Below are 21,892 nucleotides of genomic sequence, written 5' to 3'. Positions count from 1 at the left end.
CGGTCAGTTGCCAAAGAACATGGCCTCACTTTTGCTGCGATTGACCTTCGCTCCCAAGGCCAGTTCAAACTGGTTGCAGATTGTGAGCAATCTGCGGACCGACTGCGGATCCGAGCAAAAGATGGCCACATCATCCACATACAGAGAGGTCTTAACCTGAGCGCCTCCGCTGCCTGGGATCGTCACCCCTCTAATGCCCGCATCCTTCCTAATGGACCCGGCAAAGGGCTCGATACAACACACAAACAAGACAGACGAGAGAGGACAGCCTTGCCTGACTCCAGATCTGATCAGAAAGCTTTCAGTTTCCCACCCGTTGATTAGAACTGCGCTACAGTTATACAGAGTATTGGTGAGACCACACCTGGAATACTGCGTGCAGTTTTGGTTTCCATATTTACGAAAGGATATACTTGCTTTGGAGGCAGTTCAGAGAAGGTTCCAGAGATGAGGGGGTTGACTTATGAGGAAAGGTTGAGTAGGTTGGACCTCTACTCATTGGAATTCAGATGAATGAGAGGTAATGGTATTGAAACGTATAAAATTATGAGGGGGCTTGACAAGGTGGATGCAGAGAGGATGTTTCCACTGATGGGGGAGACTAGAACTAGAGGGCATAATCTTAGAATAAGGGGCCGCCAGAGATGAGAAGGAATTTCTTCTCTCAGAGGCTTATAAATGTGGAATTTGCTGCCTCGGAGAACTGTTGAAATTTGAACATTGAATAAATTTAAGACAGAAATAGACAGTTTCTTGAGTGATAAGGGGAGCGGGCGGGGAAGTGGAGCTGAGTCCATGATCAGATCAGCCATGATCTTATTGAATAGCGGAGCAGAAGAAGAGCCATATTACCTACTCCTATTTCTTATGTTTAGCTCTGTCAAGCCTGTCTGGTGGCTGGTGTACAAAGACCACTACACGTGAAAACAATCCACGCACAGGCATCCTCCCACGCTCCAAGATTTAGTTCGGAATCTGGAGTTTTAAGATTCTTCTGAAAGCTGGCGACCCCCAGGTGGGCAAGTTAACTCCCACAAACAAGTGCTTTACTACGACATTCACAACTACAACAAGTAGAACCAATAGCCAAATCATCAGCAGTCATCGCAACCAGTACAAAGCCACACCTACTACATAACGCAAAGATCAGTCTGTTTTTGAACAATAAGACAGCCCCACTAAAGCAGAGCCTGGAAAAATTAATTAAAACTCTGAATGTTACTCTCCACGGAAATCTTTAGTAAAAGGCGAAAGATTTATACGATCTGAAGAGAAACCAGAGGGTACTGATTGTTCCCGCGCAGCTCCTCGCTCACAAGCGACGGCTTGCCTCTTTAACGTTGGGCTGAGCCGCTAGAACTAACTTCTAGAAAAGATATATTACCACAAATCAATACAGCGCGAGGGAAAGTAACTGGAAACTTCAGTGTCCGTGAAAATCAGTTAAACCTGAAGTTTATTTTAGTTTCTTGCTAAGTATTATGAAGAACATTGTGGGTATGTAAATGAGCTTGGGCTGGGTTTACAGTGACGTGTCCAATTCTTCGGTACAACTTTACTTCGGGTTTTTATTCTCTCTCGGTGTGATTTGAAGCTTAAGGTAAACATTTTGGATCAGTGCGGTTTCTGCTCGTGAGCAAACGTGTTTTAGTTTTTTTTTGAAATTCGTAGCCAATCGTTCCAATTCTTTGTCAAATCACAAACGCCAGAGGTCACCTTGGGCGCATTCAAGGATCACTCTGCGCCAATGCTCTTAGCCAAAAGGCCTAGAGCCACTGCACCGTTCCTGGAAGTACTGCAATACCAGGTTCGTGCCATGGAGGTGGATGGGTCAAGCCACCCCACCCACCCATACAGGAAGCATTAACACAATGAGAGCAGACACAGAGCTCAGAGCCGTGCACTGTCCACGTCTAGTATCCATTTCACTGATTTCAATGATATAAACCAGACTTGTTACTGTATTGGTCTGAATTTTGTTAAATTTCAAAATGTACTTTATTCATATAAAAATTTGTACAGTACATTCAAAAGCAGTTCAGTACATTTAGCTGCGGTCAGCAATCCCACACACTACATTTGGCTGCTGACGACAGTTCCGTTCGATACATTTCCTTGCTTTTCATTTCAAGTACAATTCGGTACAATACGGGATACATTGTAGTACATTCGCCAAATTACATTACATGTGTCACTATACAGTACACGGAATGGGTGACGGTACATTTAAATTTTTTTTTCTTTTCAACGTGCATTACGAAACAGACCTTGCATTGTACATGGCACGACATAGGTGTTTACAGATCATGGTGCTCCATGTACACAAAAAAGAAGTTCCAAGTACGGCCCGAGGGGAGTTTTGAACTGATTCCTGCCCCAGGGTTTACCGTGGCAGAAGGGCTTTAAATGGTGGCCCTTCCCCACTGTGCCTTTGCGGCGGCTGCACCAATTTTTAGTGCGTCCCTCAGCACGTAGTCCTGGATCTTGGTTTGCGTCAGTCTGCAACACGCAGATGTGGACGTCTCCTTGCTCTGGAAGACCAGCAAGTTTTGGCAAGACCAAAGAGCGTCTTTGACCGAATTGATGGCCCTCCAGCAGCAGGTGATGTCTGTCTCGGTGCGTGTCCCTGGGAACAGCCCGTAGAGCACAGAGTCCTGTGTTATGGAGCTGCTTGGGATGAACCTCGACAGCAACCACTGCATCTCTTTCCAGACCTGCCTTGCAAAGGCACAATCCTGAAGGAGATGGGCGACAGTCTTGTCCACCCGCAGCCGACTCGGGGGCACCATGCCGTGTTGCTGAGACGTCGGCTGTGCATGAACGCTCTGACGGGTAGGGCCCTCCTCACTGCCAACCAAGCTACGTCTTGGTGCTTGTGTGAAAGCTCTGGCGATGAGATGTTCTGCCAAACGAGTTCGACAGTCCGCTCAAGGAACCACTCGACAGGATCCACCCTCTCCTTCTTTCGTAGGGCGTCCAGGACCTTACGTGCTGACCACTGTTTTATGGCTTTGTGGTCAAATGGGTTTTTTGTGAAAAATTTTCGACGAAGGACAGGTGGACAGGCATGGTCCAACTGGTGCGGGCATTTTGCGGCAGCGTGGACAGGCCCATTCTTCGCAACAAAGGGGACAGGTAGAACCACAGCACGTAGTGACACTTGGTGTTTGTGTACCGGGGGTCTGTGCACAGCTTGATGCAACCGCACACAAAGGTGGCCCTCAGGATGAGGGCCACGTTCGGAACATCCTTTCCACCACTGTCCAGAGATTTGTACATTGTGTCTCTGCGGACACAGTCCATTTTGGACCTCCAGACAAAGTGGAAGACGGCCCGGGTGACTCGCGCGGCACAGGAGCGAGGGATGGGCCAGACCTGTGCCACGTGTAGCAACCCCGAGAGTAGCTCACTCCTGATGACCAGGTTCTTTCCTGCCATGGAGCGGAAGCACAGCTTCCACCATTCCAGTTTTTGCTTCACTTTGGCGATACGCTATTCCAAGTTTTTGGCACATGCCCCGTCCGCTCCGAACCATATTCCCAACACCTTCAGGTAATCTGGCTTAATGGTGAAGGGAATAAAGGATCGGTCGGCCCAGTTGCCAAAGAACAAGGCCTCACTTTTGCTGCAATTGACCTTCACTCCCGAGGCCAGTTCAAACTGGTCGCAGATTGTGAGCAATCTGCGGACCGACTGCGGATCCGAGCAAAAGATGGCTACGTCATCCATGTACAGGGAGGTCTTGACCTGAGCGCCTCTGCTGCCTGGGATCGTCACCCCTCTAATGCCTGCATCCTTCCTGATGGACCCGGCAAAGGGCTCGATACAACACACAAACAAGACAGACGAGAGAGGACAGCCTTGCCTGACTCCAGATCTGATCGTAAAGCTTTCAGTTTCCCACCCGCTGATTAGAACTGCGCTACTGATGTCTCTGTAGAGCAGTTGGATCCAATTGCGGATACCCGCCCCAAACCCCATTTTGGAGAGCACGTCCATCAGGTACGTGTGCGATATCCTGTCAAAGGCCTTCTCCTGTTCTAAGCTGATTAAGCAGGTGTCCACCCCACTGTCCTGCACGTAGGCGATCGTATCCCTGAGTAGCACCAGGCTATCAGAGATCTTCCTGCCAGGGACAGCGCAGGTCTGGTCCGGGTGAATCACCAGCTCAAGAGCAAACTTGCGCCTGTTGGCGATGACCTTTGCCAGGATCTTGTAGTCCACATTGAGCAGTAAAATGGGCCGCCAGTTTTTGATTTCCTCCCTCTCCCCCTTCTGCTTGTAGATGAGGGTGATGATGCCTTTCCTCATCCATTCTGACATACTGCCAGCCAGAAGCATACCCTCGTACACTTCCAGCAGGTCTGGGCCCATCCAGTCCCACAGAGCCGAATACAACTCGACCGGTAAGCCATCGCTTCTGGGAGTTTTACTCGTTGCAAGGGACCAGACGGCCTTTGTCATCTCATCCAGAGTTAGCGGGTGGTCCAGACTCTCCTGCTCGCTGTCGTTTAGGACCTCCGTGATAGACGACAGGAACGACTGGGAGGCCGTGTGGCCTGTGGGCTTGATGTCGTACAGCCTGGCATAGAAGGATTTGCTGATCCTCAGCATGTCAGGCTGCGAAAACGTCACAGAACCGTCTTCTCCCTTTAGGCTGGTGATCACAGAGCTCCCCCTGTGTACCTTTTGGAAGAAGAAGCGCGAACATGTCTCATCCTGCTCGATGGAGCGGACTCTGGAGCGGAAATGATTTTGGAGGACTCTGAGACAAAGAGCAAGACTTTCTGGCCTTTCACCTCTTCGAGTTCCTCCGCGACATCGACTCCCATCGACTGCAACAGGAGCAGGTTTTGCATGCTCTTCTGGAGTTGGGACAATTCCCTCTGTCTCCCTCTCGCCTCCTGAACACCATTGCGGATGAAAAACCTCTTGATGTTTGTCTTGATTGTTTCCCACTAGTGCATCGGGGAATCGCAGAGGGGTTTTACGGTTCTCCAACCTTTGTAATCCCTCTTGAGTTCCTCCACGTTTTCCGGAGTCAACAGTTTCACGTTCAGCTTCCATATCCCTCTGCCAACTTTCTGGTTTTCCTGTGGGCAAAAGTCGGCCAGTAGGAGGCAGTGGTCAGAGAAGAACACCAGTGTGACATCGGTGGATCTGACCTTGAGCGTGTGGGACACAAACAGGAAGTCTATTCTAGAACGGACGGACCCGTCTGGTCTCGGCCAGGTGTATCTGCGCGGTGCTCCGTCTGCAGGGTTGCTGAAGATGTCGCACAGCTTGGCGTCTTTTACAGCATCCATCAGGAGTTTGGACGTGGCGTCCAGTTTGCTGTCGGCTCTGCTGGATCGTCCAGCCGCATCGATGATGCAGTTGAAGTCACCACCCAGAATGACCGGCCTGGTCGTCGCCAGCAGCAGTGTGAGCTGCTGGAAGAGGGCCAGCCACTCGCTTCTGAGAGGCGAGACATACACGTTAATTTTTGTACATTACATCTGCTACGAGGAGGCGGATGCCCACCACCTCCTTAACTTCAGTGATGGTGAAGTGGCCTCCCCACAGCAGAATGCCTAGGCCGGAAGACCAGCAGTCGTTGCCTCCTGACCATATGGATGGTCCATGGGCCCACCATCGTGACCACTGCCGGTAACTGCTGAAGTGCAGCAGCCTGCACTCCTGCAAGAACAGCAGGTCTGCTTTGACCTTGGCGAGGTAGCCCAAGGTGGAAACATTTCGTGGAGTGGATTTTACGCTACGCACGTTAATAGATGCAATTTTTAAATCTATGTTTAAGTTACAGGTTACAGTTCAAAACATTTACATTTCAAATAAACTGTCCTTTACGTTGGAGACCTGTCCAGTGGCCGGTTCCTGCAAACATAGATTTTCAATGTAAAAGTCTACTTCACCTGGGCTGGCATACTGGTCTTTTTTTTAATTTCAAAATATACTTTATTCATATAAAAATTTGTACAGTACATTCAAAAGCAGTTCAGTACATTTAGCTGCGGTCAGCAATCCCATACACTACATTTGGGTGCTGACAGCAGTTCCATTCGATACATTTCCTTGCTTTTCATTTCAAGTACAATTCGGTACAATACGGGATACATTGTAGTACATTCGACAAATTACATTACATGTGTCACTATACAGGACACGGAATGGCTGATGGTACATTTACATATTTTCTTTTCAACGTGCATTATGAAACAGACCTTGCATTGTACATGGCACTACATAGGTGTTTATAGATGATGGTGCTCCATGTACACAAAAAAGAAGTTACAAGTACGGCCCGAGGGGAGTTTTGAACAAATTCCTGCCCCCGGGTTTATCGTGGCAGAAGGGCTTTAAACTGTGGCCCTTCCCCACCGTGCCTTTGCGGCAGCTGCACCAATTTTAAGTCCCTCAGCACGTAGTCCTGGATCTTGGATTGCACCAGTCTGCAACACGCAGACATGGACATCTCCTTGCTCTGGAAGACCAGCAAGTTTCGGCAAGACCAAAGAGCGTCTTTGACTGAGTTGATGACCCTCCAGCAGCAGGGATGTCTGTCTCAGTGTGTGTCCCTGGGAACAGTCCGTAGAGCACAGAGACTTGTGTTCCGGAGCTGCTTGGGATGAACCTCGACAGAAAATATTGCATCTCTTTCCAAACCTGCCTTGCGAAGGCGCAATCCTGAAGGAGATGGGTGACAGTCTCGTCCACCCTGCAATCGACTCGGGGGCACTGTGCCGTGTTGCTGAGACGCCGGCTGTGCATGAACGCTCTGACGGGTAGGGCCCTCCTCACCGCCAACCAAGCTACGTCTTGGTGCTTGTGTGAAAGCTCTGGCGATAAGACGTTCTGCCAAACGAGTTCGACAGTCCGCTCAGCGAACCACCCGACAGGGTCCACCCTCGGCTTCTTTCGTAGGGCGTCCAGGATGTTACGTGCTGACCACTGTTTTATGGCCTTGTGGTCAAAGGGGTTTTTTGTGAAAAACTTTTCCACGAAGGACAGGTGGACAGGCAACAATGGGGACAGGTAGAAACTCAGCACGTAGTGACACTTGGTGTTTGCGTACTGGGGGTCTGTGCACAGCTTGATGCAGCCGCACACAAAGGTGGCCATCAGGATGAGGGCCACGTTCGGAACATCCTTTCTTCCACTGTCCAGAGATTTGTACATTGTATCTCTGCGGACACGCTCCATTTTGGACCTCCAGACAAAGTGGAAGACGGCCCGGGTGACTGCCGTGGCACAGGAGCGAGAGATGGGCCAGACCTGTGCCACATGCAGCAAACCCGAGAGCACCTCACTCCTGATGACCAGGTTCTTTCCTGCCATGGAGAGGAAGCGCAGCTTCCACCATCCCAGTTTTTGCATCACTTTGACGATACGCTCTTCCAGGTTTCTGGCGCATGCCCCGTCCGCTCCGAACCATATTCCCAACACCTTCAGGTAATCTGGCTTAACGGTGAAGGGGATAAAGGATCGGTCAGTTGCCAAAGAACATGGCCTCACTTTTGCTGCGATTGACCTTCGCTCCCAAGGCCAGTTCAAACTGGTTGCAGATTGTGAGCAATCTGTGGACCGACTGCGGATCCGAGCAAAAGATGGCCACATCATCCACATACAGAGAGGTCTTAACCTGAGCGCCTCCGCTGCCTGGGATCGTCACCCCTCTAATGCCCGCATCCTTCCTAATGGACCCGGCAAAGGGCTCGATACAACACAGACGAGAGAGGACAGCCTTGCCTGACTCCAGATCTGATCAGAAAGCTTTCAGTTTCCCACCCGTTGATTAGAACTGCGCTACAGTTATACAGAGTATTGGTGAGACCACACCTGGAATACTGCGTGCAGTTTTGGTTTCCATATTTACGAAAGGATATACTTGCTTTGGAGGCAGTTCAGAGAAGGTTCCAGAGATGAGGGGGTTGACTTATGAGGAAAGGTTGAGTAGGTTGGACCTCTACTCATTGGAATTCAGATGAATGAGAGGTAATGGTATTGAAACGTATAAAATTATGAGGGGGCTTGACAAGGTGGATGCAGAGAGGATGTTTCCACTGATGGGGGAGACTAGAACTAGAGGGCATAATCTTAGAATAAGGGGCCGCCAGAGATGAGAAGGAATTTCTTCTCTCAGAGGCTTATAAATGTGGAATTTGCTGCCTCGGAGAACTGTTGAAATTTGAACATTGAATAAATTTAAGACAGAAATAGACAGTTTCTTGAGTGATAAGGGGAGCGGGCGGGGAAGTGGAGCTGAGTCCATGATCAGATCAGCCATGATCTTATTGAATAGCGGAGCAGAAGAAGAGCCATATTACCTACTCCTATTTCTTATGTTTAGCTCTGTCAAGCCTGTCTGGTGGCTGGTGTACAAAGACCACTACACGTGAAAACAATCCACGCACAGGCATCCTCCCACGCTCCAAGATTTAGTTCGGAATCTGGAGTTTTAAGATTCTTCTGAAAGCTGGCGACCCCCAGGTGGGCAAGTTAACTCCCACAAACAAGTGCTTTACTACGACATTCACAACTACAACAAGTAGAACCAATAGCCAAATCATCAGCAGTCATCGCAACCAGTACAAAGCCACACCTACTGCATAACGCAAAGATCAGTCTGTTTTTGAACAATAAGACAGCCCCACTAAAGCAGAGCCTCGAAAAATTAATTAAAACTCTGAATGTTACTCTCCACGGAAATCTTTAGTAAAAGGCGAAAGATTTGTACGATCTGAAGAGAAACCAGAGGGTACTGATTATTCCCGCGCAGCTCCTCGCTCACAAGCGACGGCTTGCCTCTTTAACGTTGGGCTGAGCCGCTAGAACTAACTTCTAGAAAAGATATATTACCACAAATCAATACAGCGCGAGGGAAAGTAACTGGAAACTTCAGTGTCCGTGAAAATCAGTTAAACCTGAAGTTTATTTTAGTTTCTTGCTAAGTATTATGAAGAACATTGTGGGTATGTAAATGAGCTTGAGCTTTGTGTGGGCTGGGTTTACAGTGACGTGTCCAATTCTTCGGTACAACTTTACTTCGGGTTTTTATTCTCTCTCGGTGTGATTTGAAGCTTAAGGTAAACATTTTGGATCAGTGCGGTTTCTGCTCGTGAGCAAACGTGTTTTAGTTTTTTTTTTGAAATTCGTAGCCAATCGTTCCAATTCTTTGTCAAATCACAAACGCCAGAGGTCACCTTGGGCGCATTCAAGGATCACTCTGCGCCAATGCTCTTAGCCAAAAGGCCTAGAGCCACTGCACCGTTCCTGGAAGTACTGCAATACCAGGTTCGTGCCATGGAGGTGGATGGGTCAAGCCACCCCACCCACCCATACAGGAAGCATTAACACAATGAGAGCAGACACAGAGCTCAGAGCCGTGCACTGTCCACGTCTAGTATCCATTTCACTGATTTCAATGATATAAACCAGACTTGTTACTGTATTGGTCTGAATTTTGTTAAATTTCAAAATGTACTTTATTCATATAAAAATTTGTACAGTACATTCAAAAGCAGTTCAGTACATTTAGCTGCGGTCAGCAATCCCACACACTACATTTGGCTGCTGACGGCAGTTCCGTTCGATACATTTCCTTGCTTTTCATTTCAAGTACAATTCGGTACAATACGGGATACATTGTAGTACATTCGCCAAATTACATTACATGTGTCACTATACAGTACACGGAATGGGTGACGGTACATTTAAATTTTTTTTTCTTTTCAACGTGCATTACGAAACAGACCTTGCATTGTACATGGCACGACATAGGTGTTTACAGATCATGGTGCTCCATGTACACAAAAAAGAAGTTCCAAGTACGGCCCGAGGGGAGTTTTGAACTGATTCCTGCCCCAGGGTTTACCGTGGCAGAAGGGCTTTAAATGGTGGCCCTTCCCCACTGTGCCTTTGCGGCGGCTGCACCAATTTTTAGTGCGTCCCTCAGCACGTAGTCCTGGATCTTGGTTTGCGTCAGTCTGCAACACGCAGATGTGGACGTCTCCTTGCTCTGGAAGACCAGCAAGTTTTGGCAAGACCAAAGAGCGTCTTTGACCGAATTGATGGCCCTCCAGCAGCAGGTGATGTCTGTCTCGGTGCGTGTCCCTGGGAACAGCCCGTAGAGCACAGAGTCCTGTGTTATGGAGCTGCTTGGGATGAACCTCGACAGCAACCACTGCATCTCTTTCCAGACCTGCCTTGCAAAGGCACAATCCTGAAGGAGATGGGTGACAGTCTTGTCCACCCGCAGCCGACTCGGGGGCACCATGCCGTGTTGCTGAGACGTCGGCTGTGCATGAACGCTCTGACGGGTAGGGCCCTCCTCACTGCCAACCAAGTTACGTCTTGGTGCTTGTGTGAAAGCTCTGGCGATGAGATGTTCTGCCAAACGAGTTCGACAGTCCGCTCAGCGAACCACCCGACAGGGTCCACCCTCGGCTTCTTTCGTAGGGCGTCCAGGATGTTACGTGCTGACCACTGTTTTATGGCCTTGTGGTCAAAGGGGTTTTTTGTGAAAAACTTTTCCACGAAGGACAGGTGGACAGGCAACAATGGGGACAGGTAGAAACTCAGCACGTAGTGACACTTGGTGTTTGCGTACTGGGGGTCTGTGCACAGCTTGATGCAGCCGCACACAAAGGTGGCCATCAGGATGAGGGCCACGTTCGGAACATCCTTTCTTCCACTGTCCAGAGATTTGTACATTGTATCTCTGCGGACACGCTCCATTTTGGACCTCCAGACAAAGTGGAAGACGGCCCGGGTGACTGCCGTGGCACAGGAGCGAGAGATGGGCCAGACCTGTGCCACATGCAGCAAACCCGAGAGCACCTCACTCCTGATGACCAGGTTCTTTCCTGCCATGGAGAGGAAGCGCAGCTTCCACCATCCCAGTTTTTGCATCACTTTGACGATACGCTCTTCCAGGTTTCTGGCGCATGCCCCGTCCGCTCCGAACCATATTCCCAACACCTTCAGGTAATCTGGCTTAACGGTGAAGGGGATAAAGGATCGGTCAGTTGCCAAAGAACATGGCCTCACTTTTGCTGCGATTGACCTTCGCTCCCAAGGCCAGTTCAAACTGGTTGCAGATTGTGAGCAATCTGTGGACCGACTGCGGATCCGAGCAAAAGATGGCCACATCATCCACATACAGAGAGGTCTTAACCTGAGCGCCTCCGCTGCCTGGGATCGTCACCCCTCTAATGCCCGCATCCTTCCTAATGGACCCGGCAAAGGGCTCGATACAACACAGACGAGAGAGGACAGCCTTGCCTGACTCCAGATCTGATCAGAAAGCTTTCAGTTTCCCACCCGTTGATTAGAACTGCGCTACAGTTATACAGAGTATTGGTGAGACCACACCTGGAATACTGCGTGCAGTTTTGGTTTCCATATTTACGAAAGGATATACTTGCTTTGGAGGCAGTTCAGAGAAGGTTCCAGAGATGAGGGGGTTGACTTATGAGGAAAGGTTGAGTAGGTTGGACCTCTACTCATTGGAATTCAGATGAATGAGAGGTAATGGTATTGAAACGTATAAAATTATGAGGGGGCTTGACAAGGTGGATGCAGAGAGGATGTTTCCACTGATGGGGGAGACTAGAACTAGAGGGCATAATCTTAGAATAAGGGGCCGCCAGAGATGAGAAGGAATTTCTTCTCTCAGAGGCTTATAAATCTGGAATTTGCTGCCTCGGAGAACTGTTGAAATTTGAACATTGAATAAATTTAAGACAGAAATAGACAGTTTCTTGAGTGATAAGGGGAGCGGGCGGGGAAGTGGAGCTGAGTCCATGATCAGATCAGCCATGATCTTATTGAATAGCGGAGCAGAAGAAGAGCCATATTACCTACTCCTATTTCTTATGTTTAGCTCTGTCAAGCCTGTCTGGTGGCTGGTGTACAAAGACCACTACACGTGAAAACAATCCACGCACAGGCATCCTCCCACGCTCCAAGATTTAGTTCGGAATCTGGAGTTTTAAGATTCTTCTGAAAGCTGGCGACCCCCAGGTGGGCAAGTTAACTCCCACAAACAAGTGCTTTACTACGACATTCACAACTACAACAAGTAGAACCAATAGCCAAATCATCAGCAGTCATCGCAACCAGTACAAAGCCACACCTACTGCATAACGCAAAGATCAGTCTGTTTTTGAACAATAAGACAGCCCCACTAAAGCAGAGCCTCGAAAAATTAATTAAAACTCTGAATGTTACTCTCCACGGAAATCTTTAGTAAAAGGCGAAAGATTTGTACGATCTGAAGAGAAACCAGAGGGTACTGATTATTCCCGCGCAGCTCCTCGCTCACAAGCGACGGCTTGCCTCTTTAACGTTGGGCTGAGCCGCTAGAACTAACTTCTAGAAAAGATATATTACCACAAATCAATACAGCGCGAGGGAAAGTAACTGGAAACTTCAGTGTCCGTGAAAATCAGTTAAACCTGAAGTTTATTTTAGTTTCTTGCTAAGTATTATGAAGAACATTGTGGGTATGTAAATGAGCTTGAGCTTTGTGTGGGCTGGGTTTACAGTGACGTGTCCAATTCTTCGGTACAACTTTACTTCGGGTTTTTATTCTCTCTCGGTGTGATTTGAAGCTTAAGGTAAACATTTTGGATCAGTGCGGTTTCTGCTCGTGAGCAAACGTGTTTTAGTTTTTTTTTTGAAATTCGTAGCCAATCGTTCCAATTCTTTGTCAAATCACAAACGCCAGAGGTCACCTTGGGCGCATTCAAGGATCACTCTGCGCCAATGCTCTTAGCCAAAAGGCCTAGAGCCACTGCACCGTTCCTGGAAGTACTGCAATACCAGGTTCGTGCCATGGAGGTGGATGGGTCAAGCCACCCCACCCACCCATACAGGAAGCATTAACACAATGAGAGCAGACACAGAGCTCAGAGCCGTGCACTGTCCACGTCTAGTATCCATTTCACTGATTTCAATGATATAAACCAGACTTGTTACTGTATTGGTCTGAATTTTGTTAAATTTCAAAATGTACTTTATTCATATAAAAATTTGTACAGTACATTCAAAAGCAGTTCAGTACATTTAGCTGCGGTCAGCAATCCCACACACTACATTTGGCTGCTGACGGCAGTTCCGTTCGATACATTTCCTTGCTTTTCATTTCAAGTACAATTCGGTACAATACGGGATACATTGTAGTACATTCGCCAAATTACATTACATGTGTCACTATACAGTACACGGAATGGGTGACGGTACATTTAAATTTTTTTTTCTTTTCAACGTGCATTACGAAACAGACCTTGCATTGTACATGGCACGACATAGGTGTTTACAGATCATGGTGCTCCATGTACACAAAAAAGAAGTTCCAAGTACGGCCCGAGGGGAGTTTTGAACTGATTCCTGCCCCAGGGTTTACCGTGGCAGAAGGGCTTTAAATGGTGGCCCTTCCCCACTGTGCCTTTGCGGCGGCTGCACCAATTTTTAGTGCGTCCCTCAGCACGTAGTCCTGGATCTTGGTTTGCGTCAGTCTGCAACACGCAGATGTGGACGTCTCCTTGCTCTGGAAGACCAGCAAGTTTTGGCAAGACCAAAGAGCGTCTTTGACCGAATTGATGGCCCTCCAGCAGCAGGTGATGTCTGTCTCGGTGCGTGTCCCTGGGAACAGCCCGTAGAGCACAGAGTCCTGTGTTATGGAGCTGCTTGGGATGAACCTCGACAGCAACCACTGCATCTCTTTCCAGACCTGCCTTGCAAAGGCACAATCCTGAAGGAGATGGGTGACAGTCTTGTCCACCCGCAGCCGACTCGGGGGCACCATGCCGTGTTGCTGAGACGTCGGCTGTGCATGAACGCTCTGACGGGTAGGGCCCTCCTCACTGCCAACCAAGTTACGTCTTGGTGCTTGTGTGAAAGCTCTGGCGATGAGATGTTCTGCCAAACGAGTTCGACAGTCTGCTCAGGGAACCACCCGACAGGATCCACCCTCTCCTTCTTTCGTAGGGCGTCCAGGACCTTACGTGCTGACCACTGTTTTATGGCTTTGTGGTCAAATGGGTTTTTTGTGAAAACTTTTCCACGAAGGACAGGTGGACAGGCATGGTCCAACTGGTGCGGGCATTTTGCGGCAGCGTGGACAGGCCCATTCTTCGCAACAAAGGGGACAGGTAGAACCACAGCACGTAGTGACACTTGGTGTTTGTGTACCGGGGGTCTGTGCACAGCTTGATGCAACCGCACACAAAGGTGGCCCTCAGGAACATCCTTTCCACCACTGTCCAGAGATTTGTACATTGTGTCTCTGCGGACACAGTCCATTTTGGACCTCCAGACAAAGTGGAAGACGGCCCGGGTGACTGCCGCGGCACAGGAGCGAGGGATGGGCCAGACCTGTGCCACGTGTAGCAACCCCGAGAGTAGCTCACTCCTGATGACCAGGTTCTTTCCTGCCATGGAGAGGAAGCACAGCTTCCACCATTCCAGTTTTTGCTTCACTTTGGCGATACGCTATTCCAAGTTTTTGGCGCATGCCCCGTCCGCTCCGAACCATATTCCCAACACCTTCAGGTAATCTGGCTTAATGGTGAAGGGAATAAAGGATCGCTCGGCCCAGTTGCCAAAGAACATGGCCTCACTTTTGCTGCAATTGACCTTCACTCCCGAGGCCAGTTCAAACTGGTCGCAGATTGTGAGCAATCTGCGGACCGACTGCGGATCCGAGCAAAAGATGGCTACGTCATCCATGTACAGGGAGGTCTTGACCTGAGTGCCTCTGCTGCCTGGGATCGTCACCCCTCTAATGCCTGCATCCTTCCTGATGGACCCGGCAAAGGGCTCGATACAACACACAAACAATACAGACGAGAGAGGACAGCCTTGCCTGACTCCAGATCTGATCGTAAAGCTTTCAGTTTCCCACCCGCTGATTAGAACTGCGCTACTGATGTCTCTGTAGAGCAGTTGGATCCAATTGCGGATACCCGCCCCAAACCCCATTTTGGAGAGCACGTCCATCAGGTACGTGTGCGATATCCTGTCAAAGGCCTTCTCCTGTTCTAAGCTGATTAAGCAGGTGTCCACCCCACTGTCCTGCACGTAGGCGATCGTATCCCTGAGTAGCACCAGGCTATCAGAGATCTTCCTGCCAGGGACAGCGCAGGTCTGGTCCGGGTGAATCACCAGCTCAAGAGCAAACTTGCGCCTGTTGGCGATGACCTTTGCCAGGATCTTGTAGTCCACATTGAGCAGTAAAATGGGCCGCCAGTTTTTGATTTCCTCCCTCTCCCCCTTCTGCTTGTAGATGAGGGTGATGATGCCTTTCCTCATCCATTCTGACATACTGCCAGCCAGAAGCATACCCTCGTACACTTCCAGCAGGTCTGGGCCCATCCAGTCCCACAGAGCCGAATACAACTCGACCGGTAAGCCATCGCTTCTGGGAGTTTTACTCGTTGCAAGGGACCAGACGGCCTTTGTCATCTCATCCAGAGTTAGCGGGTGGTCCAGACTCTCCTGCTCGCTGTCGTTTAGGACCTCCGTGATAGACGACAGGAACGACTGGGAGGCCGTGTGGTCTGTGGGCTTGACGTCGTACAGCCTGGCATAGAAGGATTTGCTGATCCTCAGCATGTCAGGCTGCGAAAACGTCACAGAACCGTCTTCTCCCTTTAGGCTGGTAATCACAGAGCTCCCCCTGTGTACCTTTTGGAAGAAGAAGCGCGAACATGTCTCATCCTGCTCGATGGAGCGGACTCTGGAGCGGAAATGATTTTGGAGGACTCTGAGACAAAGAGCAAGACTTGCTGGCCTTTCACCTCTTCGAGTTCCTCCGCGACATCGACTCCCATCGACTGCAACAGGAGCAGGTTTTGCATGCTCTTCTGGAGTTGGGACAATTCCCTCTGTCTCCCTCTCGCCTCCTGAACACCATTGCGGATGAAAAACCTCTTGATGTTTGTCTTGATTGTTTCCCACCAGTGCATCGGGGAATCGCAGAGGGGTTTTACGGTTCTCCAACCTTTGTAATCCCTCTTGAGTTCCTCCACGTTTTCCGGAGTCAACAGTTTCACGTTCAGCTTCCATATCCCTCTGCCAACTTTCTGGTTTTCCTGTGGGCAAAAGTCGGCCAGTAGGAGGCAGTGGTCAGAGAAGAACACCAGTGTGACATCGGTGGATCTGACCTTGAGCGTGTGGGACACAAACAGGAAGTCTATTCTGGAACGGACGGACCCGTCTGGTCTCGGCCAGGTGTATCTGCGCGGTGCTCCGTCTGCAGGGTTGCTGAAGATGTCGCACAGCTTGGCGTCTTTTACAGCATCCATCAGGAGTTTGGACGTGGCGTCCAGTTTGCTGTCGGCTCTGCTGGATCGTCCAGCCGCATCGATGATGCAGTTGAAGTCACCACCCAGAATGACCGGCCTGTTCGTCGCCAGCAGCAGTGTGAGCTGCTGGAAGAGGGCCAGCCACTCGCTTCTGAGAGGCGAGACATACACGTTAATTTTTGTACATTACATCTGCTACGAGGAGGCGGATGCCCACCACCTCCTTAACTTCAGTGATGGTGAAGTGGCCTCCCCACAGCAGAATGCCTAGGCCGGAAGACCAGCAGTCGTTGCCTCCTGACCATATGGATGGTCCATGGGCCCACCATCGTGACCACTGCCGGTAACTGCTGAAGTGCAGCAGCCTGCACTCCTGCAAGAACAGCAGGTCTGCTTTGACCTTGGCGAGGTAGCCCAAGGTGGAAACACATCGTGTAGTGGATTTTACGCTACGCACGTTAATAGATGCAATTTTTAAATCTATGTTTAAGTTACAGGTTACAGTTCAAAACATTTACATTTCAAATAAACTGTCCTTTACGTTGGAGACCTGTCCAGTGGCCGGTTCCTGCAAACATAGATTTTCAATGTAAAAGTCTACTTCACCTGGGCTGGCATACTGGTCTTTTTTTTAATTTCAAAATATACTTTATTCATATAAAAATTTGTACAGTACATTCAAAAGCAGTTCAGTACATTTAGCTGCGGTCAGCAATCCCATACACTACATTTGGGTGCTGACAGCAGTTCCATTCGATACATTTCCTTGCTTTTCATTTCAAGTACAATTCGGTACAATACGGGATACATTGTAGTACATTCGACAAATTACATTACATGTGTCACTATACAGGACACGGAATGGCTGATGGTACATTTACATATTTTCTTTTCAACGTGCATTATGAAACAGACCTTGCATTGTACATGGCACTACATAGGTGTTTATAGATGATGGTGCTCCATGTACACAAAAAAGAAGTTACAAGTACGGCCCGAGGGGAGTTTTGAACAGATTCCTGCCCCCGGGTTTATCGTGGCAGAAGGGCTTTAAACTGTGGCCCTTCCCCACTGTGCCTTTGCGGCAGCTGCACCAATTTTAAGTGCGTCCCTCAGCATGTAGTCCTGGATCTTGGATTGCACCAGTCTGCAACACGCAGACATGGACATCTCCTTGCTCTGGAAGACCAGCAAGTTTCGGCAAGACCAAAGAGCGTCTTTGACTGAGTTGATGACCCTCCAGCAGCAGGGATGTCTGTCTCAGTGTGTGTCGCTGGGAACAGTCCGTAGAGCACAGAGACTTGTGTTCCAGAGCTGCTTGGGATGAACCTCGACAGAAACTACTGCATCTCTTTCCAAACCTGCCTTGCGAAGGCGCAATCCTGAAGGAGATGGGTGACAGTCTCGTCCGCCCTGCAGTCGACTCGGGGGCACTGTGCCGTGTTGCTGAGACGTCGGCTGTGCATGAACGCTCTGACGGGTAGGGCCCTCCTCACCGCCAACCAAGCTACGTCTTGGTGCTTGTGTGAAAGCTCTGGCGATAAGACGTTCTGCCAAACGAGTTCGACAGTCCGCTCAGCGAACCACCCGACAGGGTCCACCCTCGGCTTCTTTCGTAGGGCGTCCAGGATGTTACGTGCTGACCACTGTTTTATGGCCTTGTGGTCAAAGGGGTTTTTTGTGAAAAACTTTTCCACGAAGGACAGGTGGACAGGCAACAATGGGGACAGGTAGAAACTCAGCATGTAGTGACACTTGGTGTTTGCGTACTGGGGGTCTGTGCACAGCTTGATGCAGCCGCACACAAAGGTGGCCATCAGGATGAGGGCCACGTTCGGAACATCCTTTCTTCCACTGTCCAGAGATTTGTACATTGTATCTCTGCGGACACGCTCCATTTTGGACCTTCAGACAAAGTGGAAGACGGCCCGGGTGACTGCCCTGGTACAGGAGCGAGAGATGGGCCAGACCTGTGCCAAGTGCAGCAAACCTGAGAGCACCTCACTCCTGATGACCAGGTTCTTTCCTGCCATGGAGAGGAAGCGCAGCTTCCACCATCCCAGTTTTTGCATCACTTTGACGATACGCTCTTCCAGGTTTTTGGCGCATGCCCCGTCCGCTCCGAACCATATTCCCAACACATTCAGGTAATCTGGCTTAACGGTGAAGGGGATAAAGGATCGGTCAGTTGCCAAAGAACATGGCCTCACTTTTGCTGCGATTGACCTTCGCTCCCAAGGCCAGTTCAAACTGGTTGCAGATTGTGAGCAATCTGCGGACCGACTGCGGATCCGAGCAAAAGATGGCCACATCATCCACATACAGAGAGGTCTTAACCTGAGCGCCTCCGCTGCCTGGGATCGTCACCCCTCTAATGCCCGCATCCTTCCTAATGGACCCGGCAAAGGGCTCGATACAACACAGACGAGAGAGGACAGCCTTGCCTGACTCCAGATCTGATCAGAAAGCTTTCAGTTTCCCACCCGTTGATTAGAACTGCGCTACAGTTATACAGAGTATTGGTGAGACCACACCTGGAATACTGCGTGCAGTTTTGGTTTCCATATTTACGAAAGGATATACTTGCTTTGGAGGCAGTTCAGAGAAGGTTCCAGAGATGAGGGGGTTGACTTATGAGGAAAGGTTGAGTAGGTTGGACCTCTACTCATTGGAATTCAGATGAATGAGAGGTAATGGTATTGAAACGTATAAAATTATGAGGGGGCTTGACAAGGTGGATGCAGAGAGGATGTTTCCACTGATGGGGGAGACTAGAACTAGAGGGCATAATCTTAGAATAAGGGGCCGCCAGAGATGAGAAGGAATTTCTTCTCTCAGAGGCTTATAAATCTGGAATTTGCTGCCTCGGAGAACTGTTGAAATTTGAACATTGAATAAATTTAAGACAGAAATAGACAGTTTCTTGAGTGATAAGGGGAGCGGGCGGGGAAGTGGAGCTGAGTCCATGATCAGATCAGCCATGATCTTATTGAATAGCGGAGCAGAAGAAGAGCCATATTACCTACTCCTATTTCTTATGTTTAGCTCTGTCAAGCCTGTCTGGTGGCTGGTGTACAAAGACCACTACACGTGAAAACAATCCACGCACAGGCATCCTCCCACGCTCCAAGATTTAGTTCGGAATCTGGAGTTTTAAGATTCTTCTGAAAGCTGGCGACCCCCAGGTGGGCAAGTTAACTCCCACAAACAAGTGCTTTACTACGACATTCACAACTACAACAAGTAGAACCAATAGCCAAATCATCAGCAGTCATCGCAACCAGTACAAAGCCACACCTACTACATAACGCAAAGATCAGTCTGTTTTTGAACAATAAGACAGCCCCACTAAAGCATAGCCTCGAAAAATTAATTAAAACTCTGAATGTTACTCTCCACGGAAATCTTTAGTAAAAGGCGAAAGATTTATACGATCTGAAGAGAAACCAGAGAGTACTGATTGTTCCCGCGCAGCTCCTCGCCCACAAGCGACGGCTTGCCTCTTTAACGTTGGGCTGAGCCGCTAGAACTAACTTCTAGAAAAGATATATTACCACAAATCAATACAGCGCGAGGGAAAGTAACTGGAAACTTCAGTGTCCGTGAAAATCAGTTAAACCTGAAGTTTATTTTAGTTTCTTGCTAAGTATTATGAAGAACATTGTGGGTATGTAAATGAGCTTGAGCTTTGTGTGGGCTGGGTTTACAGTGACGTGTCCAATTCTTCGGTACAACTTTACTTCGGGTTTTTATTCTCTCTCGGTGTGATTTGAAGCTTAAGGTAAACATTTTGGATCAGTGCGGTTTCTGCTCGTGAGCAAACGTGTTTTAGTTTTTTTTTGAAATTCGTAGCCAATCGTTCCAATTCTTTGTCAAATCACAAACGCCAGAGGTCACCTTGGGCGCATTCAAGGATCACTCTGCGCCAATGCTCTTAGCCAAAAGGCCAAGAGCCACTGCACCGTTCCTGGAAGTACTGCAATACCAGGTTCGTGCCATGGAGGTGGATGGGTCAAGCCACCCCACCCACCCATACAGGAAGCATTAACACAATGAGAGCAGACACAGAGCTCAGAGCCATGCACTGTCCACGTCTATTATCCATTTCACTGATTTCAATGATATAAACGAGACTTGTTACTGTATTGGTCTGAATTTTGTTAAATTTCAAAATGTACTTTATTCATATAAAAATTTGTACAGTACATTCAAAAGCAGTTCAGTACATTTAGCTGCGGTCAGCAATCCCACACACTACATTTGGCTGCTGACGGCAGTTCCGTTCGATACATTTCCTTGCTTTTCATTTCAAGTACAATTCGGTACAATACGGGATACATTGTAGTACATTCGCCAAATTACATTACATGTGTCACTATACAGTACACGGAATGGGTGACGGTACATTTAAATTTTTTTTTCTTTTCAACGTGCATTACGAAACAGACCTTGCATTGTACATGGCACGACATAGGTGTTTACAGATCATGGTGCTCCATGTACACAAAAAAGAAGTTCCAAGTACGGCCCGAGGGGAGTTTTGAACTGATTCCTGCCCCAGGGTTTACCGTGGCAGAAGGGCTTTAAATGGTGGCCCTTCCCCACTGTGCCTTTGCGGCGGCTGCACCAATTTTTAGTGCGTCCCTCAGCACGTAGTCCTGGATCTTGGTTTGCGTCAGTCTGCAACACGCAGATGTGGACGTCTCCTTGCTCTGGAAGACCAGCAAGTTTTGGCAAGACCAAAGAGCGTCTTTGACCGAATTGATGGCCCTCCAGCAGCAGGTGATGTCTGTCTCAGTGCGTGTCCCTGGGAACAGCCCGTAGAGCACAGAGTCCTGTGTTATGGAGCTGCTTGGGATGAACCTCGACAGCAACCACTGCATCTCTTTCCAGACCTGCCTTGCAAAGGCACAATCCTGAAGGAGATGGGCGACAGTCTTGTCCAGCCGCAGCCGACTCGGGGGCACCATGCCGTGTTGCTGAGACGTCGGCTGTGCATGAACGCTCTGACGGGTAGGGCCCTCCTCACTGCCAACCAAGTTACGTCTTGGTGCTTGTGTGAAAGCTCTGGCGATGAGATGTTCTGCCAAACGAGTTCGACAGTCTGCTCAGGGAACCACCCGACAGGATCCACCCTCTCCTTCTTTCGTAGGGCGTCCAGGACCTTACGTGCTGACCACTGTTTTATGGCTTTGTGGTCAAATGGGTTTTTTGTGAAAAATTTTCCATGAAGGACAGGTGGATAGGCATGGTCCAACTGGTGCGGGCATTTTGCGGCAGCGTGGACAGGCCCATTCTTCACAACAAAGGGGACAGGTAGAACCACAGCACGTAGTGACACTTGGTGTTTGTGTACCGGGGGTCTGTGCACAGCTTGATGCAACCGCACACAAAGGTGGCCCTCAGGAACATCCTTTCCACCACTGTCCAGAGATTTGTACATTGTGTCTCTGCGGACACAGTCCATTTTGGACCTCCAGACAAAGTGGAAGACGGCCCGGGTGACTGCCGCGGCACAGGAGCGAGGGATGGGCCAGACCTGTGCCACGTGTAGCAACCCCGAGAGTAGCTCACTCCTGATGACC

The 21,892-nt window shown here is 49.2% G+C and overlaps 4 non-coding genes across 4 annotated transcripts; all 4 read right to left on the bottom strand.

Moving 5' to 3' along the window:
- Positions 1-1,171: 1,171 nt before the first annotated feature.
- On the bottom strand, positions 1,172-1,285 carry LOC139274456 (U5 spliceosomal RNA). The gene has a single exon (XR_011595514.1). It is a non-coding gene; the product is annotated as a U5 spliceosomal RNA (small nuclear RNA).
- Positions 1,286-8,643: 7,358 nt separating this feature from the next.
- On the bottom strand, positions 8,644-8,757 carry LOC139274438 (U5 spliceosomal RNA). Its single transcript, XR_011595496.1, has one exon. It is a non-coding gene; the product is annotated as a U5 spliceosomal RNA (small nuclear RNA).
- Positions 8,758-12,177: 3,420 nt separating this feature from the next.
- On the bottom strand, positions 12,178-12,291 carry LOC139274437 (U5 spliceosomal RNA). The gene has a single exon (XR_011595495.1). It is a non-coding gene; the product is annotated as a U5 spliceosomal RNA (small nuclear RNA).
- A 7,357-nt stretch (positions 12,292-19,648) lies between these two features.
- Positions 19,649-19,762, bottom strand: LOC139274468 (U5 spliceosomal RNA). The gene has a single exon (XR_011595526.1). It is a non-coding gene; the product is annotated as a U5 spliceosomal RNA (small nuclear RNA).
- Positions 19,763-21,892: the final 2,130 nt, after the last annotated feature.

This window comes from Pristiophorus japonicus, chromosome 9 (genome assembly GCF_044704955.1).
Source record: "Pristiophorus japonicus isolate sPriJap1 chromosome 9, sPriJap1.hap1, whole genome shotgun sequence".
Lineage (NCBI taxonomy): Eukaryota > Metazoa > Chordata > Chondrichthyes > Pristiophoridae > Pristiophorus > Pristiophorus japonicus.
This window is presented reverse-complemented; position numbering and strand designations above follow the sequence as displayed.